The following is a 26,910-nucleotide window of genomic DNA, read 5'->3' as shown; positions in this document are numbered from 1 at the left end:
AGGAGGGGGGAGGAGGGGGGAGGAGGAGGGGGGAGGAGGAGGGGGGAGGAGGAGGGGGAGGGAGGAGGAGGAACCAGTCAAAGAGATTAAGAAGGGAGACACAAGAGAGTGGGAGTTTCTCTCACTCTCACCAATTCTTTTGGTAAAAACCAAAATAATTTGAGTGCTTGAAGGAAGATCATCTGTTGAATGCTGCTAAATCATTTTCTAATTCTTTAACAACTCTAGATGTGTACTCTCCTGTAGATTTCCAAAATAACTTCACATTTCTGCAATCACAGAAATGATCACACTGTTTCACACAGAGACAGTAATTTGATCCCTTCGTATAGACTATTGACTCTAATAGACTGTAAGAGCCATGCTTTATTATTACACTCAAGATGCACTCAATAAAAATGATATACTGATACACATATGTGTAAGTCCTCAAAGAATTTATGTACTGTTTGGGGAAAACAGATGGTAACTGCCATTCATAACATAAAGCAGAGAGAAATCAGTCCTGGCGTAGCAGCGTAAGTAGGGTGCTATGGGAGCAGCGTGAAGCTGGAGAACGCTTCTTCAAAGGCTTGATATTTAAGTCAGGGATTGAGGAAAAGAGCAGGCTACCAAAAACTGGAGGCTTGAGGCTTTAAAAGAATAATCCTTGTACACATAAAAGAAAAGTCAGTCATTTCCACACTACAATTCTTATAAAAATGCCATGAATCCTCGGGTACAGTTTGAAAGCCCCATTCACATATCTGGTAAAATTAAAACTAAAATTGTCTTTAAAAATAAAAACGGCACAATAAAACCAGCTAATATTAATTTTTCATCCCCCTGGACGCTAAAAGATTCTAATGGAAATGAAAATGATGATATCATCTTCCAGTAATGGGGAAAAAATGAGGCTGTGGACAAACACTATGTTTTGATTTATTAAACCTCAAGTGAACTTCTCTTTATCCCCCCCATAAATGATGGGTTACATCAGTTGCCAAAGTCATCTTTTTCATTAAATACTTTTGTAAATATTGTGGTCACTCTGGTTTACAGCCATCTCCTTCAGACAGTGTATCAGTGGAAAAGAATCCCCATTCCCAGCAAATGTTAAACCTACCATATGTGTAATTTTCTCATAAACCTCACGCTAAGCATGGGTTTCAGGGTTTGCAGAAGGAAAATTGTAGGGAAAAGAACAGTTCTGGAGGCTGTGGCTGTGGCTGCCTGCTTCCCAAACCCAGACCACCACACCCTACAATGTGAAAGAGAAATAACCTATGATATCTCTAATGGTCTCACTTTAAAGATAAGAAAACTGGGGCAGGGCACGGTGGCTCATGCCTGCAATCCCAGCACTTTGGGAGGCTGAGGCGAGTGGATCACCTGAGGTCAGGAGGTCAAGACCAGCCTGGCCAACATGGTGAAACCCCGTCTCTACTAAAAATACAAAAAATTAGCTGGGCGTGGTGGTGGGCACCTGTAATCCCAGCTACTCAGGAGGCTGAGGCAGGAGAATTGCTTGAACCTGGGAGGTGGCGGTTGCAGTGAGCCGAGATCATGCCACTGCACTCCAGCCTGGGAAACAAGAGCAAAACTTGGTCTCAAAAAAAAAAAAAAAGAAAGAAAACTGAGTTCCAGAAGAAGGGAAATGTGACTTTATGCAATACTCACTGTGAGGCAAGTGGCCTAGCTGAGATCTGAGCTCCAGTTCTGACTCTTTCACAGTGATCTGTCACCAAATTCAGGCACTCAAGCCATCTACTTTCCATCAAAAAGGCTTCTGAATACGTGTCTTTCAATGTCTGTTGTGGGGGCAAGAAGCGCTGACCAGTGACTTTTCAGTTAGCCTGAAAAGTCATTTAGCTTCTGTGACACTTCAGTTTTCCTCCTCTGTAAACTGGAGGATAATAGCACACATCATTGGGTTGAAGAATTTCTTGAGACTACATGTGTACAGTGCCTAGCAAAGAACTAGACATCTGGCAGCCAGTAGGTGCTCATTCATGCTGACTTCTTTGTTTCTCTCCCATCTGGCTCTCCCTATCATCTGGCAGGTATACCGTATGTAGGAACAGGTAAGAATCCGATTCTGCCAATAAGCATACCCAAAATGTCTACTCTTAGGTTACTCTGAAACTCTACAAAACTACTCCAATGCTGAATAACATAAATAACAATTTTAGCTTTGAATGCACACCATTATGGTAAAAAAATGACCTAATGTAGTCTTTAAGAAAAACAATTAAACTATAAATACCAAATGTGGTTTTCTTTGTACAAAGTTTCTCCTGTAATTTAAACTCTTCCTGAACTCTTGCCAGAATATTACAAGTGTTAAAACAGGTTGGTTTAGATGAGCAAAAACAATTTCCTGCTGTAGGGACATAATATAAACTCACCATATCCATCCAAGCCCAAACGTATAAAAAGCTAAATGTTAAAACCCAGACCTAAAACCAATTGTTAGGTAAATCTTGCATTTCTGCTGTCCCATGAATTATCTACAATAAGGGATATTAAAGGAATAACAAGTTTGAGGGGTTGGGGGAGGAACAGGGATGATAATATGACTTGTTCTTGTAGATGTGCTGAGGTAGTGCTTGGAAGAAATCAAAGCCAAGGTGACCAAATGGAAGCTGGCAATTTAAGCTGTGTATGAAGCTCAGGAAAGAGCTCAGAACTTAAAACTGGTATGTAACCCATTAGCATATATTAAAGCAATGTGATTAATGGAGGGGCTCACTTATGCTTATTTAATGAATGAAGCAGATCATGGGGGACAGCAAGAATGGGAAGAGAAGAGGGCCATGAGGAAACCTGGGGAGCATCAACATTTAAGACATGGACGAAGGTCATGGTGGAGGGGAACCAGTATGAGGTACTGAGAAAAAAAGTCAGAAAAGTAGAAGAGCAGACTGACTTCCAAGAATTGGGTAACCAACTTAAAAAGAAAAAAAAAAGACAAGGAAAAGGAAGGCTTCATAGATAGGTCTGGAGCCACTGCGACTTTTGAGACTGCAGTTTTCTGAGAGCCATAAATGCGGAAGCAGAATTGTGGTAGAATAAGGAATAAATGGAAGGTGAATACATGGAGGCATTTCCTGTAGATTACTTTGTAAATAAATGAAGTAGAGAATGGGATGAAGGAATAAAAGCAGTTTGAGGACAGCCAAACAGGATGTAGGAAGATTATTTTTGGCTGATGGATGCTTAAGTAGGCTAAGAACAGATTAAGATTATACAAACTGCCATGCTCCTGATTCAAGACAGGCTCCATAGTGACCCCACGGGCACACAGTCGCTGTCTACCACTGAACACTGGGCTCTAATGTAATGCTAGATAGTTTAGTCTAATTAAGACTTTGCAATCAGCTTTGGGTCATGTCCAAAAGGAAGGAAACTGGGTAGTTATGGGTTCATACCCAAGACTAGATGGCAAACTTCATGATGCAACACCAAGGGATTCATGACTAAGTTTCTCATCCTTTAATGTTGATATATGATCTTTTGCTGTAATGGACAAGTTCATGGTGATGCTTTCTTCAGTCATGATATGAGAACCTACTGGCCATTCACATGTTTATCTAGTTTGTTTTTTGTTTCTGCCAAACTAGACTATGACAGATTTTTTTTTTCTTCTATTTTCTTGCATTTTGTTTCATTTCTTTTAGAGACAGGGTCTTGCTGTGTCACTTAGGCTGGAGTGCAATGGTATAATCATAGCTCACTGCAGCCTTGAACTATTGGGCTCAAGTGACTGATCCTCCCACCTCAGCCTCCCAAGTAGCAGGGACTATAGATACGTGCCACCTTGCCCAGCTAATTTCTAAATGTTTTGCAGAGATGGGGTCTTGCTTTGTTGCTCAAGCGATCCTTGTGCTTTAGCCTTCCGAAGCGCTGGGATTACAGGCATAAGCCATTGTGCCAGGCCCAGACTGGTTTCCTTATGTTACATTTATGGTAGAGCTTCCCTTATTTCATCAGCAAAATACATTTAAAAACATAGGACAGCAGGCACGGTGGCTCACGCCTGTAATCCCAAAACTTTGGGAGGCTAAGGCAGGAGGATCACTTGAGCCCAGGAGTTCGAGACCAGCCCTGGCAACATAGTGAGACCCCCATCTCTATGAAAAAAAAATTTTTAAAAAAATGTAGGAGATGGAGGGGATCATGGCAGACAGGAGGCAGGACTAAATTATAGCTCCAGAGAGACCAACATCCGTAGGCTTGCATTGTGAATTTTAGCTCCAGATCGACTGCAAGAACAAATTGGCAATCCCAAGAGGACCCACAGACCCTCTGAGGGAAACGGACTGCTCCTGTAGGACTCGGGAGACACCCTAACTACTCTGAGTGCCCCAAATGCAGAAGTGGGAAAGGGAGGCCCTCCTCTCCTAAACACACACCCCACTGGAGAAGCTGAAGGTCTGTTTGCAGGAGAAGTTTCCGACTTGGCTTAGAGCTGAGTCAAGTTAGAGAGCAGAGTGAAATACAGGGGTAGAGGAAGCAGCAGAAAAGCCCAGGGAGCTCATTGGGTCCCCAAGCAGCCCATTCCTGCCTGACACCACAGGGATCCATCGGGAGGGTGGCCAGAGGAGCAGGGGGTAAAACTCCACAGGGAGAAGGAATTCTCCAGCCGAACTTTGTAACAATTTGAATGGGCAAGAAGCCTTCTGGCCAGAACTGGGGAGGAGGGTGTGAATCCGGTGTGCAGACTTCAGAGGCAGGGGAAGAGCCCTTTTCTTTGGCAGCTGGGAGGCGGACAGCCTCGGGCAAGTTTTCAAGCCCCTCTTGCCCTCTGCTTGGAAACAGACTTGGGGCTGTTGGGCGGTGGGGGAACTGCCCTTCAGTTTGCGTGGGAACTGGGTGAGGCCTGTGACTGCTGGCTTTCCCCCACTTCCCTGACAACCTCCATGACTCAGCAGAGGCAGCCATAATCCTCCTAGGTACACGACTCCAGTGACCTGGGAGTCTAACCCCATTCCCCACAGCAGCCGCAGCAAGACCCACCTAAGGAGAGCTCAAACACACACCAAGCCCTGTCGCCACCTGATGGTCCTTTCCTATCCACCCTGGTAGCTGAAGACAAAGGGCCTACCATCTTGGGAGTTCTAGGACACTGGTCCCTTTCCACACTACTACAGCTGATGCTTTCCAGGAAGCACCACCTCTTGGCAGGAGGCCAACCAGCACAAAACTAGAGCACTAAACCACCAAAGGACCCTCATGGAGCCCACTGCACCCTCTGCCACCTCCACCAGAATGAGAGACCCATATGCGGTTCATATCACAAGACTCTATACAGACAATCCCCCGTACCAGCCCGGAGTCGGGTAGATTCGCTGGTTGGCTAGACCCAGAAGAAAGACAATAATCACTGAAGTTCAGCTCACAGGAAGCCACATCCATAGGCAAAGGAGGAGAGTACTACATCAAAGGAACACCCCGTGGGACAAAAGAATCTGAATAACAGCCTTCAGCCCTAGACCTTCCCTCTGATAGAACCTACCCAAATGAGAAGGAACCAGAAAACCAACCCTGCTAATATGACAAAACAAGGTTCTTCAGCACTCCCCAAAAATGACACTAGTTCACCAGCAATGGATCCAAACCAAGAAGAAATCCCTGATTTACCTGAAAAAGAATTCAGGAGGTTAGTTATTAAGCTAATCAGGGAGGGACCAGAGAACGGCGAAGCCCAAAGCAAGGAAATCCAAAAAAATGATACAAGAATTGAAGGGAAAAATATTCAATGAAATAGATAGCTTAAAGAAAAAACAATACAAAATTTAGGAAACTTTGGACACACTTTTAGAAATGCGAAATGCAGGCCAGGCACGGTGGCTCACACCTGTAATCCCAGCACTTTGGGAGGCCGAGGTGGGTGGATCATGAGGGCAGGAGATCGAGACCATCCTGGCCAACATGTTGAAACCCCGTCTCTACTAAAAAAATACAAAAATTATCCCAGCACTTTGGGAGGCCGAGACAGGTGGATCACGAGGTCAGGAGATCGAGACTATCCTGGCTAACACGGTGAAACCCCATCTCTACCAAAAAATACAAAAAATTAGCCGGGCGAGGTGGTGGGCGCCTGTAGTCCCAGCTACTCGGGAGGCTGAGGCAGGAGAATGGTGTGAACCCGGGAGGCGGAGCTTGCAGTGAGCTGAGATCCGGCCACTGCACTCCAGCCTGGGCCACAGAGCGAGACTCCATCTCAAAAAAAAAAAAAAAAAAAAAAAAAAAAAACAACAAAATTAGTCGGGTGTGGTGGTACATGCCTGTAGTCCCAGCTACTCGGGAGGCTGAGGCAGGAGAATCGCTTGAACCCAGAAGGCGGAGGTTGCAGTGAGACGAGATTGCACCACTGCACTCCAGACTGGCGACAGAGTGAGACTCTGTCTCCAAAAAAACAACAACAACAACAAAAATGCGAAATGCTCTGGAAAGTCTCAGCAATAGAACTGAAGAAGTAGAAGAAAGAAATTCAGAGCTCAAAGACAAGGTCTTTGAATAAACCCAGTCCAACAAAGACAAAGGAAAAAGAATAAGAATATAAGAACAAAGCCTCCAAGAAGTCTGGGATTATGCTAAACGACCAAACCTAAGAATAACTGGTGTTCCTGAGGAGGAAGAGAATTCTAAAAGCTTGAAAAACATATTTGGGGGAATAATTGAGGAAAACTTCCCCAGCCTAGCTAGAGGGCCAGATATCCAAATACAAGAAGCACAAAGAAAACCTGGGAAATTCATCGCAAAAAGATCTTTGCCTAAGGCACATTGTCATCAGGTTATCCAAAGTTAAGATGAAGGAAAGAATCTTAAGAGCTGTGAGACAGAAGCACCGGGTAACCTATAAAGGAAAACCTATCACATTAATAGCAGATTTCTCAGCAGAAACCCTAAAAGCTAGAAGGGATTGGGGCCCTACTCCTCAAACAAAACAATTATCAGCCAAGAATTTTGTATTCCACGAAACTCAGCGTCACATGTGAAGGAAAGATAAGAGTTGTTTTCAGACAAACAAATGCTGAGAGAATTCGCCATTACTAAGTCACCACTACAAGAACTGCTAAAAGGAACTCTAAATCTTGAAACAAGTCCTGGAAATACATGACAATGGAACCTCTTTAAAGCATAAATCACACAGGACCTATAAAACAAAAATACAAGCTAAAAAGCAAAAAAACAAAAAACCCACAAAGTACACAGGCAACAAAGAGCAGGATGGATGCAATGGTAAATGGACTAAGTGCTCCACTTAAAAGATACAGAACAGCAGAGTAGATAAGAACTCACTAACCAACTATCTGTTGCCTTCAGGAGACTCACTTAACACATAAGGACTCATATACACTTAAAATAAAGGGGTAGAAAAAGGCATTTCATGCACATAGACACCAAAAGCGAGCAGGGGTAGCTATTCTTATATCAGACAAAACAAACTTTAAAGCAACAGCGGTTAAAAGAGACAAGGAGGGACATTATATAATGGTAAAAGGCCTTGTCCAACAGGAAAATACCGTAATTCTAAATATATATGCACCTAACACTGGTGCTCCCAAATTTATAAAACAATTAGTAATAGACCTAAGAAATGAGATAGACAGCAACACAATAATAGTGGGGAATTTCAGTACTTGTTCTAATACCTTGGAACAAATGGATCAACAGATATATATACAGAACATTTCATCCATCAACTGCAGAAGACACATTCTATTCAAGAGCACATGGAACTTTCTCCAAGACAGACCATATGATAGGTCATAAAATGAGCCTCAATAAATTTTTAAAAATTGAAATTATATCCAACACTCTCTTAGACCACAGTGGAATAAAACTGGAAATCAATTCCAAAAGGAAACTTCAAAACCATGTAAATACATGGAAATTAACCTGCTCCTGAATGAGCACTGGGTCAAAAATGAAATCAAGATGGAAATTAAAAAATTCTTCTAACCAAATGACAATAATGACACAACCTATCAAAACCTCTGGGATATAGCAAAGGTCGTGCTAAGAGGAAAGTTCACAGCCCTAAACACCTACATCAAAAAGTCTGAAAGAGCACAGACAATCTAAGGTCACAACTCAAGGAACTAAAGAAATAAGAACAAACCAAACACAAACCCGGCAGAAGAAAGGAAATAACCAAGATCAGAGCAGAATTAAATGAAACTGAAACATAAACAAAAAAAATACAAATGATAAATGAAACAAAAACCTAGTTCTTTGAAAAGATAAATAAAATTGATAGACCATTAGCAAGATTAACCAAGAAAAGAAGAGAGAAAATCCAAACAACTTCACTAAAAAATACAACAGGAGACATTACAACTGACTCCACTCAAATACAAAAGATCATTCAAGGCTACTATGAATACCTATACACACATACAACGGAAAACCTAGAAGAGATGAATAAGTTCCTGGAAAAATACAATCTTCCTAGCTAAAATCAGGAAGAATTAGATAACCTGAACAGACCAGTAACAAGCAGCAAGACTGAAATGGTAATTAAAAAATTACTGGCCGGGCGCAGTGGTTCATGCCTGTAATCCCAGCACTTTGGGAGGCTGAGACGGGTAGATCACCTGAGGTCAGGAGTTCAAGACCAGCCTAGCTAACATGGTGAAATCCCGTTTCTACTAAAAATAGCCAGGCGTGGTGGTACGCATCTGTAATCCCAGCTACTCGGGAGGCTGAGGTAGGAGAATTGCTTGCACCTGGGAGACGGAGGTTGCAGTGAGCCGAGATCGCACCATTGTACTCCAGCCTGGGCAACAAGAGTGAAACTCCATTAAAAAAAAAAAAAAAAAATTGCCAACCAAAAAAAGTCCAAAACCAGATGGATTCACAGCAGAATTCTACCAGACATTCAAAGAAAAATTGGTACCAATCCTTTTCACACTATACCAAAAGATAGAGAAAGAAGGAACCTTCTCTAACTCATTCTATGAAGCCAGCATCACCTTAATATTAAAACCAGGAAAGGACACAACAACAACAACAAACAATACAGACCAATATCCTTGATGGATATTGATACTAAAATCAATAACAAAATACTAGGTAACTGAAGGCTGGGCGCAGTGGCTCACGCCTGTAATCTCAGTACTTTGGGAGGCCGAGGCGGGTGGATCACGAGGTCAGGAGTTAGAGACCAGCCTGGCCAACATGGTGAAACCCCATTTCTACTAAAAAAACAAAAATTAGCCGGGTGCAGTGGCAGGTGCCTGTAATCTCAGCAGTTTGGGAGGCTGAGGCAGGAGAACTACTTGAAGCCGGGAGGTGGAGGTCGCAGTAAGCCAAGATCGTGCCACTGCACTCCGGCCTGGGTGACAGATCAAGACTCCATCTTGGAAAAAAAAACAAAACAAAAGCACAAAATACTAGCTAATAGAATCCCACAACATATCAAAAAGATAATCCACCATGATCAAGTAGGTTTCATACCAGGGATGCAGGGATGGTTTAACATATGCAAGTCAATAAACATAATACACCACATAAGCAGAATTAAAAACAACAGCAGGGCGCAGTGGCTAATGCCTGTAGTCCCAGCACTTTGGGAGGGTGAGGCGGGTGGATCACCTGAGGTCAGAAATTCAAGACCAGACTGATCAAAATGCTGAAACCCCACCTCCACTAAATACAAAAACTTAGCTGGGAGTGGTGGCACAGGCCTGTAATCCCAGCCACTTGGGAAGCTGAGGCAGGAGAATCACTTGAACCTGGAAGGCAGAAGTTGCAGTGAGCCAAGATTGCTCCACTGCACTCCAGCCTGGGCAACAAGAGTGAAACTCTGTCTCAAGACAAGAAAGAGGAGAGGAGAGGAAGAAGGAAGAAGGAAGGAAGAAAGGAAGGAAGGAAAGAAAAGAAGGAAGGAAAGAAGGAAGGAAAGAAGGAAGGAAAGAGAAAGAAAGAATTAAAAACAAAAATCACATAATCTCAACAGATGCAGAAAAAACATTCGACAAAATCCAGCATCCCTTTATGATTAAAACTCTCAGCAAAATCGGCATACAAAGGACATACCTAAATGTAATAAAAACCATATGACAAACCCACAGCCAACATAATACTGAATGGGGAAAAGTTGAAAGCACTCTCTCTGAGAATTGGAACGAGACAAGGATGCCCACTCTCACCACTCCTCTCCAACATAGTACTGGAAGTCCTAGCCAGAACAATCAGACAAGAGAAAGAAATAAAGGGCGTCCAAATTGGTAAAGAGGAAGTCAAACTGTCACTGTTTGCTGATGACATGATCGTTTACCTTGAAAACCCTAAGGACTCCTCCAGAAAGCTCCTAGAACTGATCAAAGAATTCAGCAAAGTTTCCAGATGCAAGATTAATGTATACAAATCAGTAGCTCTTCTATAGACTAACAGGGACCAGGTGGAGAATTAAATCAAGAACTCAACCCCTTTTACAATAACTGCAATAAAATAAAATAAAATATTTAGGAATATACCCAACCAAGGAGTCGAAAGACCTCTACAAGGAAAACTACAAAACGCTGCTGAAAGAAATCACAGATGACACAAACAAATGGAAACACATCCCATGCTCATGGATGGTAGAATCAATATTGTGAAAATGACCATACTGCCAAAAGCAATCTACAAATCCAATGCAATTCCCCTCAAAATACCACCATCCTTCTTCACAGAATTAGAAAAAACAATTCTAAAATTCACATGGAACCAAAAAAGAGCCCACACAACCAAAGTAAGACTAAGCAAAAAGAACAAATCTGGAGGCATCACATTACCTAATTTCAAACTATAATATAAGGCCACAGTCACCAAAACAACATAGTACCAGTATAAAAATAGGCATATAGACCAATGGAACAGAAAAGACAACCCAGAAATAAACCCAAATACTTACAGCCAACTGATCTTCGACAAAGCAAACAAAAACATGAAGCGGGGAAAGGACACCCTTTTCAACAAATGGTGCTGAGATAATTGGTGAGCCACATGCAGGAGAATAAAACTGGATCCTCGTCTCTCATCTTATACAAAAATCAACTCAAGATGGATTAAAGACTTAAACCTAAGACCTGAAACTATAAAAATTCTAGAAGATAACATTGGAAAAACCCTTGTAGACATTGGCTTAAAAAAAAAGAAAAAATAATAAAAAGAAAAAGAAAAAAAGAAAAAAATAAAATAAATAAGTAGACATTGGCCTAGGCAAGGATTTCATGACCAAGAACCCAAAAGGAAATGCAATAAAAACAAAGATAAATAGCTGGGACCTAATTAAACTAAAGAGCTTTTGCATGGCAAGAGGAACACTCAACAGAGTAAACAGACAACCTACAGAGTGGGAGAAAATCCCCACAATCTATACATCTGACAAAGCACTAATATCCAGAATCTACAATGAACTCAAACAAATCAGGAAGAAAAAAAACAAACAATCCTATCAAAAAGTGGGCCAAGGACATGAATAGACAATTTTCAAAAGAAGATATACAAATGGTCAGTAAACATATGAAAAAACGCTCAACATCACTAATAATCAGAGAAATGTAAATCAAAACCACAATGTGATACCACCTTACTCCTACAATAATGGCCATAATCAAAAAATCAAAAAACAGTTGATGTTGGCATGGATGTGGTGAACAGTGCTGGTGGGAATGGAACCTAGTGCAGCCACTATGAAAACGGTGTGGAGATTCCTTAAAGAACTAAAAGTAGAACCACCATTTGATTCAGCAGTCCCACTACTGGGTATCTACCTAGAGGAAAGGAAGTCACTATTCAAAAAAGATACTTAGACATGCATGTTTATAGCAGCACAACTCACAACTGCAAAATCATGGAACCAACCCAAATGCCCATCAATCAACGAGTGGATAAAGAAACTGTGGTGTGTGTGTGTATACCATATCATATATACACATATACACACACACACCATATCAAATATATATATATTCCATATATATATAATACTATGGAGCCATAAAAAGGAATGAATTAACAGCATTTGCAGTGACCTGGATGAGACTGGAGACTATTCTTCTAAGTGAAGTTACTTAGGAATGGAAAACCAAACATCGTATGTTCTTGCTGATATGTGGGAGCTAAGCTATGAGGATGCAAGGGCATAAGAATGATACAATGGACTTTGGAGAGTTGGGGGGAAGAGTGGGAGGGGATGAGGGATAAAAGACTACAAATAGGGTGCAGTGAATACTGCTCGGGTGATGGTACACCAAAATCTCACAAATCACCACTAAAGAACTTACTCATGTAACCAAATACCATCTGTATCCCAATAACTTATGGAAAAATAAAACAATAAAATAAAATAAAATAAAATAAGCCAGGTGTGGTGGTATGTGCCCATAGTCCCAAATATTTGGCAGGCTAAGGTGGGAGGATTGTTTCAGCCTGAGAGGTTGAGGCTACAGTAAGCTGTGGTTGTGCCACTACAGTCCAGCTTGGGTGACAGAGCAAGACCGTGTCTCGAAAATCAAAACAAAAAGCATAGGACATCATTTTGGGGAAGTATGCTATATCACAATAAGACCTCTATACCTAACACCTTACTATATAACAGTACTGGCCGGGCGCGGTGGCTCAAGCCTGTAATCCCAGCACTTTGGGAGGCCGAGACGGGCGGATCACGAGGTCAGGAGATCGAGACCATCCTGGCGAACACGGTGAAACCCCGTCTCTACTAAAATATACAAAAAACTAGCCGGGCGAGGTGGCGGGCGCCTGTAGTCCCAGCTACTCGGGAGGCTGAGGCAGGAGAATGGCGTGAACCCGGGAGGCGGAGCTTGCAGTGAGCCGAGATCCGGCCACTGCACTCCAGCCTGGGCGACAGAGCAAGACTCCGTCTCAAAAAAAAACAAAAAACAAAAAAAAAAAAACAGTACTATATATTTCTCGCCCAAATTTTTTTGCCTGGAACTATGGCTTCCACTCATGATAATTCCTGGCTTCCAATCCCAGCATCACACTTAAACTTGGACAAGAGGGGTTTGTGACATGGGCTCCGCTTGGCCACTAAGCAAGATGTCTATGTGCCACAGTCACCTCCCCAGGAAATGCTCTGAGTATCTGGCAGCCTGGAATTCTCTGCCCAAATAACTTTGTTTCCAGGGCTTATGCATTCCTCTTCCCTGGCTCTGTCACCCTGAAGACAGACAACACTGCGTGTGCAGGCAACCCCAGGGCCACAGGGTAGCTGCTCATATAGAGCTGGGGAAAGGGCCTGGAGGCACAAACATGTCATGACATAGGGTAGAAAAGTGTGGTGGGCTGTGTACTGGCTCCTTCCTGAGCCACCATGTTTTGGTGTAAGTGAATCCTGAGGAGTTCAGGATTCTAAATTGGAACCTGGCCTTCCAGGTTGTTATGAAGGATACTTTTCAAGATAAGAGAATAAAACATAATTTATTTAACTGCTTGTTGGCTTGAGGTGTAACTTTTACACATTTGGAATATCATATATGAACCTTCATTTGTACTCTTGCCTCAACCCCTACATCCCTTCACATGCACAGCTATCTAGAAATACTTCCAACCTCCCGGACTGAATATTACTGCAGCAGGACAGGAAATCAAACAAAGTCTAAACAAAAAAATAACAGGTCTCAAGAAAACTTGTTATATCAAATGTCATATCTTACAGTCTAATTCTCAAAAACAAAAGAAACTGAATGATTTCATTAGATTATACCCTCTTACCAAGACTTCAGCACCCAGCATCCTCCAGTGATACCACTTTTTTTATTATTATTTTTTTGAGACAGAGTCTTGCCCTGTCACCCAGGCTGGCGTGTAGTGGCGCGATCTCGGCTCACTACAAGCTCCGCCTCTCGGGTTCAAGTGACTCTCCTGCCTCAGCCTCCCGAGTAGCTGGGACTACAGGTGCACGCCACCATGCCTGGCTAATTTTTTGTATTTTTAGTAGAGACGGGGTTTCACCATCTTAGCCAGGATGGTCTCGATCTCCTGACCTCATGATCCGCCCGCCGCCCGCCTCAGCCTTCCAAAGTGCTAGGATTACAGGCGTGAGCCACCACGCCCGGCCCAATGACACTGTTTGTTCAAATGAGTTTGTTTCCACTTCTAGACTGAATGCAGGGGAATCCATCAATGTGTCCTGTCTCTGATATCATGCTGAGTACAGAGATTCAGTGTCTGTTTTAGTCACCTGCGACTTCAAGGAAAGGCTCCAGACGCTAGTGGCTTGGAAGAACTATGGATGGAAGAACCAGACCCAGAATCCAGCCTCTAACTGTACTGTACTTTGTCCACATTGGCCATTATCACTAAGCCTGGCTCCTGAACAAACTTTGCTCAGGGAGTAAGAGAAGTGCTCAGAGACAGAACGTACATCTATGTTCTCCACTGCCTAAGAACACTATCTTAGGGAGGCAGAATCAAAGCAGCACAGACCCTATTGATAAAATGATATCTAGTCCAGTGTCTGGGAAATTCCTTCGGCAAAATTCTCAATAGAATGTCATCTAGTTTTGTTTTTTTTTTTTTTTTGAGACGGAGTCTCGCTCTGTCACCCAGGCTGGAGCGCAGTGGCCGGATCTCAGCTCACTGCAAGCTCCACCTCCTGGGTTTACGCCATTCTCCTGCCTCAGCCTCCCAAGTAACTGGGACTACAGGCGCCCGCCACCTCGCCCGGCTATTTTTTTGTATTTTTTTTAGTAGAGACGGGGTGTCACCGTGTTAGCCAGGATGGTCTCGATCCCCTGACCTTGTGATCCACCCGTCTCGGCCTCCCAAAGTGGTGGGATTACAGGCTTGAGCCACCGCGCCCGGCCTAGTTTTTTTTTTTTTTTTTGAGATGGAGTCATGCTCTCTCGCTCAGGCCGGAGTGCAGTGGCGCGATCTTGGCTCACTGTAACCTCCGCCTCCTGGGTTGAAGTGATTCTCCTGCCTCAACCTCCTGAGTGGCTGAGACTACAGGCATGCGCCACAATGCCCAGCTACTTTTCATATTTTTAATAGAGTCGGGGTTTCACCATGCTGGCCAGGCTGGTCTCGAACTCCTAACATCAAGTGAGCCACCCGCCTCAGCCTCCCAAAGTGCTGGAATTACAGGCATGAGCCACTGGGTCGGCTTCATCTAGTTTTTACTCAACTCATTCTTGTCCTGTGGCCCTGGCACCTCATTAAGTAGCTCAGCTGGACAGATTTGGTTATGAGAAAGTTTGTTCTTTTTCTAATTAAGCCCAAATCAGCCTGCTTGTAGTTTCTGTCCATTGATTCTAGTTCTAGTCTCTAGAGCACAATAGAACAAGTCCATAGCCTATTTTCCTATGAGTGGTCTGTTTGGTCTCTTCTCTGTCTCCCTCCGCAGTTCCCTGAAACCATTCATGTGAGAAAATCGAGTAGCTACATGTGAATGAGTATTTTGCTCTCTTTCTGTGCCACTGTCGGTTGTTTATCCTTCCATCACTACCAAATTGCCTTAATTACTGTAGCTTGTTTATATTCAGTGTTGATATTTGGGATAGAAAGTCTTATAACCTTGTTCTTCTTCAGGAATGTCTTGGCTTTTCTTTGGCCTTTACATTTCCCTATAGAGTTTAGAATTTGTCAAGTTCTAGCTCACACACTCACACACACACACACACACTCACACACACACACACACGTAAACTGCTAGGATTTTGATTTGAATTTCACCAACTCTAAGATCAGTGTAAGGACAAATGTTATCTCTGCAACACTGAATGTTCCACTCACTGAGTATAGTATCTCCCAATTCCCACATTTAAGCTTTAATTTCTCTCAAAATTTTATAATTTTCTCTGAGGATATCTTGCTTATTTTTTGTTACTTTTATTCTTAACTACTTGATATTTACACATCTTTTCTTTAACTTCATTATCTCACTATATAAAGACACAATTATTTTTTAATTTCTAGTCAGTATAACTTGTTTTTATTAAAATATATTTCCAATCTGATAGTTGATGTACTGCATTTGTGTTGTTTTGCCCAACATCAGTGATCACATGCAGTAATAAAATGTTTAATATCCTGGCAAGTATGGGGTGGACAGGCCCCTAATTGGGACTCTCACATTTCAGGTGTCCTTCTCTTCCCTTTGCTGAGCTGAAATAATGATTTTGTCTTAATCCTAATGAATTTGACGGGCATCAATTTTCACATTAATTTACCGTCTGATCTTCTTTGAAGCAGAGCTCCATTGAGCAAAGAAAGTACCAGCAAGAGAGCTTTCATGATGCCAAAGCAGTGGAAGACCCCACAAAGCAGAACCATCAGCATGGTGGATTACACAGGAGCCAGAGAGGACCATGAACCTTCCTAGTGACACACATGCAGCAGCACTCTGGACCTCTGGGAGGCTGTTTATTTTTACTGAACGATTTCATTAGATTATTCCCTCTTACCAAGACTTCAGCACCCAGCATCATCCAATGACACTTTTTTTTTTTGAGACAGAGTCTCGCTCTGTCACCCAGGCTGGAGTGCAGTGGTGCGATCTCAGCTCATTGCAACCTCCGCCTCCGGGGAGGTTGCCTTCAAGTGACTCCTGCCTTAGCCTCCCGAGTAGCTAAGATTATTTAAAGTGTTATTTAAAAATAAACACTATTTATTTTTATATATTAATTGTGTGTCTGGAAAACTCTAAAGATAATTTTAGTAATTAATCTGAATTTTTACATACACATCCACATAATCTGGGAATAGTAACAGTTTTTTTCTTCCTTTACTTCTCTTTTCCCATAAGAAAATGAAGGAAAAACTGTTTCTCTTCTTTTTCTTGCTTTACCACACTGGCCAGGGCCTTCAGTGGGCATCACTGTTTTGTTCTCAGAAAGGGAAAACTGTCAATATTTCACCATTTAAAAAAATAACAGCTTTCTCAAGATATAATTTACACACCATAAAATGCATACTTTAAAATATACAATTCTGTGGTTTTTAGTATATTCCTAGTTAGGGCCATCACTACTATTTTTAGAACATTTTAGTCACTCCATAAAGAAACCCTGTACCCATTAACAGTCATTCCCTATCTTCTTACCCCCTTCATTTCAGGCAACCACTAATGTACTTTCTCAATGGATTTGTCTATTTTGGACATTTCATACAAATGAAATCATTCAATATGTGGTCTTCTGTGACTGGCTTCTTTTACTGCATGTAATGTTTTTGAGGTTCATCTACGTGGTGACACATTCAGCATGTGTCAGTATGACATTCCTTTTTATTACCAAATAATATTCCCTTGTATGGATATGCAGCATTTTGTGCATGCATTCATCAGTTGATAAACATTAGGTTGTTTCTAAATTTTAGCTGTTGTGAATAGTGTAGCTATGAACAATTAATGCTCAAGTTTTCACGTGGACTTATGTATGTTTTCACTTCTCTTGGGGACATAGCTAGCAGTTGAAGTATGTTGTTTTTTTGTAGATGATCTGTCAGACTAAAGATGTTCCTTATATTCCTAGTATGGTAAACATTTGCTTTCTTTATTCTTTTCAAAACACCAATGGCTGTTGAATTTCATCAAACTTTTTTTTTTTTGGCATCTGTTAAGATGATCACAAAGTGTTTGGACTTTTACGCTTAAATTAAGCCGCTAGTTCTTGAATAAACCCAGTATAGTCATAATATATTATTTATATATTGTTGGATTTGGTCTGCTTATATGTATTTTAAAATCTCTATTCATTAGTGAGACTGACCTGTGAAATTTTCCTTTCTTGTAATGTCCCTGTCAGTTTGTAATATAGTTATGCTGGTCTTAAAAAACCGGTAGAATTCATTTGTGAAGAATATAGAGACCTGTGGTATTATTTCTTGTGGGAAGGTTTGCAATTATGGACTCAATGTCCTCAATAGTTATAGACAATTTGGATTTTCTGATTCTTCTTGTGACAATTTTGTTAAGTTGTGTTTTTTCAGGAAATTATTCATGTAATCTAAATATATCAATGTACTGGCATAAAATTGTTCATAATATGTTCTTACTTTCCTTTAAATGCTTTAAGAATTTGTAAGCTGGATGTGGTGGCTCACACTGGTAATCCCAGTACTCTGGGAGGCTGAGGCAGGTGGATCACCTGAGGTCAGGAGTTTGAGACTAGCCTGACCAACATGGTGAAACCACATCTCTACTAAAAATACAAAAAAAAAAATTAGCTGGGCGTGGTGGCATGCGCCTGTACTCCCAGCTAGTCCGGAGGCTGAGGCAGGAGAATTGCTTGAACCCAGGAGGCAGAGGTTGCAGTGAGCCGAGATTGTGCCACTGCACTCCAGCCTGGGCAACAACGGTGAAACTCCATCTCAAAAAAAAAAAAAAAAAAAAAAAAAAAAAAANCATACATCAGTCTTGCTACAGCTTCTACTAGTTTTGTTTTTTAAAAAACAACTTTGGAATGCAGAATATTTGACAAAATTCAACACCTTTCATGATATTAAAAAAAAAAAAATCCTCAACAAATTAGCTATATAAAGAATGTACCTCAACATAAATAAAGGCCATTTATTTATTTTTTTGAGACGGAGTCTTGCTCTGTCACCCAGGCTGGAGTGCAGTGGTGCAACTGTGGCTCACTGCAACCTCTGCCTCCAAGGTTTAAGCGATTCTCGTGCCTCAACCTCCCAAACAGCTGGGTTTACAGGCATGTGCCAGCACGCCTGGCTAATTTTTGTATTTTTAGTAGAGACGGGGTTTTGTCTAGTTAACCAGGCTGGCCTCGAACTCTTGACCTCAAGTGATGCACCTGACTCAGCCTCCCAAAGTGCTGGGATTATATGCGTTAGCCACCACGCCAAGCCCAATACAGGTCATTTATGACAAGTGCACAGTAAGTATGTCATACTTAACAATGAAAAGCTGAAAGCTTTTCCTCTAAGATCAGGAATGAGACAATGGTGCTGACTCATGCAACTTCTATTCAACATAAAACTAGAAGTCCTAGCCACAGCAATTAGATAAGAGAAAGAAATAAAAAATATCCAAAATAGAAAGGATAAAGTTGCATTTTCTCTGTTTGCAGATGACATCTTATATAGAGAAAATTCTAAAGACTCCACCAAAAAACTGTTAGAACTGATAAACGAATTCAATAAAGTTTGCAAAATACAAAATCAACATACAAAAATCAGTAGCTTTTCTATATACTAACTAAACTACATGAAAAAGAAATCAAGAAAATTTACAATAGCTACATAATAACAAAATACTTAAGAATAAACATAGCCAAGGAGGAGAAAGATCTCTACACTGAAACCTATAAATCGCTGATGAAATAAACTTAAGACATAAGTAAATGAAAAGATACCTCTTGTTCACGGATTAGAAGTGTTAATATTGTTAGAATGACTATACTACCCAAAGTGTTCTACAGATTTTATGTAATTCCTACTGAAATTTCAACATTTTTTTCAATGTCATTCTTAACAGAAACAGAAAAACAATCATAAAATTCAAAAGGAATCACAAAAGACCCTGAGTAGCCAATGCAATCCCTTTTTTTTTTTTTTTTTTGAGACAGGGTTTCACTCTGTCACCCAGGCTGAAGTACAGTGGTGAGATCTCGGCTCACTGCAACCTCCACCTCCCAGATGCAAGTGATTCTTCTGCCTCAGCCTCCTGAGTAGCTGAGACTACAGGTGTGTACCACCATGCCCAGCTAATTTTTGTATTTTTTGATAGAGATGGGATTTCACCATGTTGGCCAGGCTGGTCTTGAATTCCTGACCTCAAGTGATCCACCTGCCTTGGCCTCCCAAAGTGCTTGGATTACAGGTGTGAGCCACCATGCTGGCACCAATGCCATCTTGATCAAAGAAAACAAAGTTGGAGGCATTATACCACCTGACATCAAAATATACTACAAAGCTATAGTAGTCCAAACAGCATAGTATTGGCATAAAAACCGACAGAGACCAATGGAACAGAATGAGAGCCAAGAAATAAATCCATGCATTTACAGTGAATTGGTTTTTGACAAAAGTGCCAAGAGACACAACGGGGAAAGAAGTTTCTTCAATAAATGGTGCTGAGAAAACTGGATATCCACATGTAAAAGAATGAAGTTGATCCTTATCTCACACCATAAACAAAAATCAACTCAAAATAGATTAATGAATTAAATGTAAGAACTATAAATGATGAAACTACTAGAAGAAAACATAGGGAGCCAGGCACGGTGGCTCACGCCTGTAATCCCAGCACTTTGGGAGGCCGAGGCGGGTGGATCACAAGGTCAGGAGATCGAGACCATCCTGGCCAACATGGTGAAACCCTGTCTCTACTAAAATACATAAAATTAGCTGGGTGAGGTGGTGCATGCCTATAGTCCCAGCTACTGGGGAGGTTGAGGCAGGGGAATTACTTGAACCTGGGAGGCAGAGACTGCAGTGAGCCAAGATCATGCCACTGCACTATAGCCTGGCGACAGAGCAGGACTCCATCTCAAAAAAAAAAAAAAAAGAAAAGAAAACACAGGGGAAATGCTCTATGGTATTGGTTTAGGCAATGATTTTTTTGAACATAATCCCAAAAGCACAGGCAACAAAAGCAAAAATAGACATATGGGATTATATCAAATTAAGAAATATCTACACAGCAAAGGAAATAATCAACAGAGTTAAGGGAAAACCTACAAAATGGGAGAAAATATTTGCCAACTATATATCTAATAAGGAGATAATATCCAAAATATATAAGGAACTCAACTAAATAGCAAGAAAACAAATAACCCAATCAAAAAAATAGGCAAAGGACTTGAGAATACATCTCCCTTTAAGAGAAGAGCCATTATATAAAACTGTATGGAGGTTCCTCAAAAATTTAAAAAGTAGAACTACCAGATGATCTAACAATCCCACTAATCTCAAAGGGAATAAAATCACAGGCTGGGTGCAGTGGCTCATGCCTGTAATCCCAGCACTTTGGGAGGCTGAGGTGTGTGGATCACGAGGTCAGGAGTCATGAGATGTCTATTATCTCTTTTCACTTCATTCAACAGGTTTAAAATGAAAAATATTTTGAATTATTTATGTTCTTTTAGGACTTAAAAATTAAGAATAGTATTTTCAAACCAATTTATACTTCTGTTGAACACAGATTAAAATTTTGGTGAAACCCCATCTCTATTAAAAATACAAAAATTAGCTGGGTGCGGTGGTGGAAGCTTGTAATCCCAGCTACTCATGAGGCTGAGGCAGGAGAATCACCTGAACCAGGGAGGTGGAGGTTGCAGTGAGCCAAGATTGTGCCACTGTACTCTAGCCTAGGTGACCGTCTCAAAAAAAAAAAAAAAAAAGGAAATAAAATCAGTATGTTAAAGAGACAACTGAACTCCCATGCTTACTGCAGCATTATTCACCAGAGCCAGGATATGGAATCAACCTAAGTGTCCATCAGCGAATGAATAAAGAAAATATATATATGAAAGGCAGCAAATTCTGTTATTTGTGACAACATGGATGAACCTGGAGGACATTAAGCTAAGTGAAACAAGCCAGGCACAGAAAGGCAAATACTGCATGATCGCACTTATATATGGAATCTTAAAAAATCTAACTCAAATTAGCTGGGCACAGTGGTAGGCGCCTGTGATTCCAGCTACTCAGGAGGCTGAGGCAGGAGAATTGCTTGAACTGGGGGTGGGGGATGGGGGGGCGGGGGTAGCGGTGGAGGATGGAGGTTGCAGTGAGCCGAGATGGCACCACTCCATCTCAAAAAAAACAAAACAACAACAAAAAATTGAACTCAGAGGCAGAGTAGAATAGTGGTTGCCAGAGGCTAGTGACTGGGGGAAATGGGGAGCTATTAGTCAAAGGGCACAATGTTTTAGTTAGACAGGAGGAATAAATGGTAAGTATTTGAGATGATAATTTTTATTTTATTTTGAGATGGAGTCTCGCTCTGTCACCCAGGCTGGGGTGCAGTGGTGCAATCTTAGTTCACTGCAACCTCCGCCTCCTGGGTTCAAGTGATTGTCCTGCCTCAGCCTTCTGAGTAGCTGGGACTACAGGCACCGGCCACCACACCAGGCTAATTTTGTATTTTTAGTAGAGATGGGGTTCCGCCATGTTGGCGAGGCTGGTCTCGAACTCCTGACCTTGTGATCCGCCCACCTCGGCCTCCCAAAGTGCTGGGATTACAGGCATGAGCCACCGCCCCCAGCCGATAAATTTTTTTAAAAACAAAAAATCCCCAACTTTTGGCTTTCTCAATCTTTTCTCCCTCATATTTGTTTTTTACTTTATTGATATTTTTAGCAAACACAAGGCAAAAGGCTGCTCACAGTTATCTCCTGATCTAGGCCCAGTGATTCCTCATTATAGTTTCACTTCACTGATGGTTTTTTTTTTTTGAGACTGAGTCTTGCTCTGTTGCCCAGACTAGAGTGCAGTGGCACGATCTCAGCTCCCCACAACCTCTGCCTCCCAGGTTCAAGCGATTCTCGTGCCTCAGCCCCCCAAGTAGCTGGGACTATAGGCGCGTGCCACCATACCCGGCTAATTTTTGTATTTTTAGTAGCGACAGCGTTTCACTATGTTGGCCAGGCTGGTCTTGAACTCCTGACCTTGTGATCCACCCACCTCGGCCTCCTAGAGTGTTGGGATTACAGGCATGAGCCACTGTCCCCAGCCTTCATTGATGATTTTAAGATGTGATCTCATTTCTTTTTTTTTTTGAGACAGAGTTGCTCTGTCGCCCAGGCTGAAGTGCAGTGGCATGATCTTGGCTCACTGCAACCTTTGCCCCACGGATTCAAGGGATTCTCCTGCCTCAGCCTCCCGAGTAGCTGGGACTACTGGCGCATGCCACCTTGCCCGGCTAATTTTTTGTATTTGTAGTAGAGACAGGGTTTCACCATGTTAGCCAGGATGGTCTCAATCTCCTGACCTTATGATCCGCCAGCCTTGGCCTCCCAGAGTGCAGGGATTATAGGCGTGAGGCACCGCGCCTGGCTGATCTCATTTCTTAATTACTTCAGTGGGAAGGTTGGTATCAGTCTATCAGTATTGAATATAGAAAACTGAAATTTTAACTGTGCACTGTAAAAATTTATGCCACTTATATGTATTAACCATTCAAAAATGTGAAAACTATTTAAAAAATAAAGTGGCAGGGAAATGGGCATTTTATCTATTTCTGGTGAGAGTATACATTATCTACTACAACCTTTTTGGAAACTAACCTGGAAATGTGCACCCAGACGGAAAAAGCCCACTCTATTTGAGGGGGAAAGGGGAAACAACCCAAATGTCCATCAATAGGGGCATGGTTGAATGAGTTGTGGGATACTTATATATCATTACTCCACTGAAATGTAATATTCCACTGGGAAAGTAAGTTCAGCTACAGTAAATGAAGCAACTGTCACACTTGAGTATAGTTTAAAAGGCATTTGAACTATGGGCCAAGAAAGAGAAGGTCAGTCCTAGAACGAAGTCCATACTACTCCTCCCCGCACTTACCATCCTCTCCATCTTCCTCCTACCAATCTCCCCACTAACCCTGCTTATCTTCTAGAAATTTAGGTTCAACAAGACCAAGAGCCTTCAAAGCCCTTAGTAAGTAGGCTATAGTTAATTTCTACAAACCCAAGGACTGCAAAACTCTACTCTGCATCAACTGAACGCAAATCAATCACTTTAATTAAGCTAAGCCCTTACTAGATAAATGGGACTCAAACCCATAAAGATTTAGTTAACAGCTAAATATCCTAATCAACTGGCTTCAATCTACTTCTCCCGCCGTGTGGGGGTGATGGGGGGAGGTGGGGAAGGCAGGAGAAGCCTGGCAGGATTTAAGCTGCTTCTTTGAATTTGCAATTCAACATGAAAGTCACCTCTGGGCTGGTAAAAAGAGGTTTAGCCTCTGTCCTTAGATTTACAGTCTAATGCTTTACTCAGCCATTTTACCTCCCCCTACTCCACTTATGTTCGCCAACCATTGACTCTTCTCAACTAACCATAAAGATACCAGAACATTGTACCTATTATTCGGTGCATGGGCAGGGGTTGTAGGCACAGCTTTAAGCCTCCTTATTCGGGCTGAACAAGGTAAAACTAATTTCTGAGTATGGCACTACTTAAAATTTCCAGAAGTTACCTTTATTTGGGTATTAATATCTACAAAGTTGTCATATGGTAGACAGTTGCATCCTTATTGGTAATCTAGACCATCAGGGAAAACACTGAAAAGGTGACTTTACTTAAAACAAGTATCACCTGAAATAAATGTCCTAGAGTCTAAATCTTCATAGGCAGATGGCCCTGTCGCACGGGTAATGCTCACTCTGCTCATGTTGTTTGGTGACCAACACCACATTCCTGCAGAGTGTTGTCAGAACCAAGTTTTGGGACATAATCATGCCTGTAATAATAAAGGGGGTAGGAGAAACCATAATACCAGCATTTTCCATGTACTAGTGTGGTTAAAATAGTTTCTGCAAAAGGACTCATGTAACAGTCCATTAAACCACAAAATTTTAGAGCAGGAACCTCAGAAATTATAAAATTTAGTTTTCTGCAACTTCGTCAATCTCGTCATGGTAATTACTGGTATTCCTCAGTGCTGTTACTTTAAGAGTTACTTCTTTTTTGTAATTCTTTTTCTCTTTTGTATTCTTTTTAAAAGTTATTCTTTTCTGATCTGATTATACAAAGCTCACATCAGGATACAAATATAGAAGTACATAGTAAAAGTCTCCCTATAATTACTGTTAATATTTTGTTGTTTATTCCTTCCAATTTGTTCTCTAGTAAAATGCTAAATTACACACCTCAAAGGAAGGTAAGATCATAATACATGTACAGTTTTGAAAATCTCTTTATTCCTGGTATAGCGTGGACAACTATGCATGGTGGTATTAATGGAATTACTTCTGTTTCTCCAAATAGCTTTATGGTAAGCCCACATTGTTCTCTAGCAATACACAACTGGGCTAACTTTTTTTTTTAATCCATGCTTACAGTACTTCAGAGGACTTCCTTGAAGGCACACTTTTGTACAGAAAGAGGTGTTTCTACAATGGGTTCCTAGAGGTGAAATGCTAGGACAGACAGTATAGCTACTGTTCAGTTGTCCTCAAGGAGGAGGAGAGTTTCTGTTTTCCCTACACAGTGGCCAACACAGCATATCATCAACTTTTTTTTCCCCCAAAAAACAATGTATGTATTTCAAACCAGGCCATGATTTTTGATTAGCAGTGGTCTTCAAGCTTGATTGAGCATTGACATTATTTGGGTAATTTTTCTACCCCTGAAGTTTTGTCAGCAACATCTCACTATGATAGTGAAAAAATAACCTTCCTGTTTTAATTTACTTTTCTTGACTGTTACTGAAGTTGAGAAATTTTCTTCTTCTGTTTTATTGACCACTGACATTTCCTCTTCTATGAACTGCCTGTTTAATGGTATTTGCTCATTTGTGGACTCATTCTTTTTCTTTTCTTTTTTTTGAGATGTAGTCTCGCTCTGTCGCCCAGGCTGGAGCGCAATGGCGCAATCTTGGCTCACTGCAACCTCCGCCTCCTGGGTTCAAGTGATGCTCCTACCTCAGCCTCCTGAGAAGCTGGGACTACAGGTGTGTGCCACCATGCTCGGCTAATTTTTGTACTGCTGGTAGAGACCGGGTTTCACATGTTGGCCAGGCTGGTCTCAAACTCCTAACCTCAGGTAAGCCACACGTCTCAGCCTCCCAAAGTTCTGGGATTACAGGTGTGAGCCACTACGCTCAGTCAGTTTTACATTTTTAAAAATAAGTATCATTTTCCTTATTTTTAGGAAGTTGAGTGGCTTATGTATTTAATCCCTTATCTTGATTCAGTCTATCTAGGTCATTTTACAAAATCCTGATTCAGTCTAACCACGTCACTTAAACAAATATTTAGCTCCTCTTTCCCAAATGATTTAGACCCCTGAAATACGGATATAAGAATTTAAGGCCGGGTGCGGTGGCTCATGCCTATAATCCCAGCACTTTGGGAGGTCGAGGTGGGTGGATCACATGAGGTCAAGAGTTCGAGACCAGCCTGGCCAACATGGTAAAACCCCATCTCTACTAAAAAAAATACAAAAATTAATCTGGAATGGTGGCGGGTGCCTTTAATCCCAGCTACTCGGGAGGCTGAGGCAGGAGAATCCCTTGAACCTGGGAGGCGGAGGTTGCAGTGAGCCGAGACCGCGCTATTGCACTCCAGCCTGGGCAACAGAGCAAAAACTCCGTCTCAAAAAAAAAAAAAAAAAAAAATTTAAAAAATAGTTCCAAAGTTACCTAGTCTAGGACAGGCACTGAGTTAGGCCCTTCATATATGTTATTCCTTTTATTTTCAGAAAAATTTGAAAGGTATCACCCTAGTTTTACAGAAGAGTAAACTTTGGTCAGAAACATTAAGTAACTTACTCAAGGTCCCTCATAAACAGTAAGGTTGCACTTGGAATCCTGATCTGTCTCTAACTTCTCATTTGCAGATAAAGAAACTGAGGCCAAAGTACACAACTAATTTGCCAGAGTAACAGGTAATTAGGAGCCACACAGCTCCCTTTCACATTTTCTTTCTATTATTTAATGGTTAGAAGTTACATAATTTCCACTGACATTAATACGTAACCATGTTGTTGTTTTGTTAATATTGTGGGTGAGATCGAGGTGGGCGGGCAGATGAGTTAAATATTATTAATCCACATTAAAATAGATTCCAGATATAGACAGCCTTTAGCTGACGAGAATATCATCCCTATAATCTGATAAAGCTCAAGTGACATCATGCTGGCTAGTATAAGCCTTCAACTTTTTAATGCAAATAGTCTATGAAAACCACAGATTTCTTAATCAAGCTCATTTTTATGCTTCCAACTCTGCCTTTTCAGCCTACAAACAAAATGCTCTTTCCCCACACCCACTGCTGTTTT

General features: G+C 41.4%; 1 protein-coding gene across 2 annotated transcripts in view; it reads right to left on the bottom strand.

Moving 5' to 3' along the window:
* Nucleotides 1–26,910, bottom strand: part of CENPP (centromere protein P) — a 272,813-nt gene that overhangs the window by 42,414 nt on the left and 203,489 nt on the right. The window lies entirely within an intron of this gene.

Source organism: Theropithecus gelada, chromosome 15 (assembly GCF_003255815.1).
Source record: "Theropithecus gelada isolate Dixy chromosome 15, Tgel_1.0, whole genome shotgun sequence".
NCBI lineage: Eukaryota > Metazoa > Chordata > Mammalia > Primates > Cercopithecidae > Theropithecus > Theropithecus gelada.
Note: the sequence above shows the minus strand (reverse complement) of the source record. Positions and strands in the feature narration are given on the sequence as shown.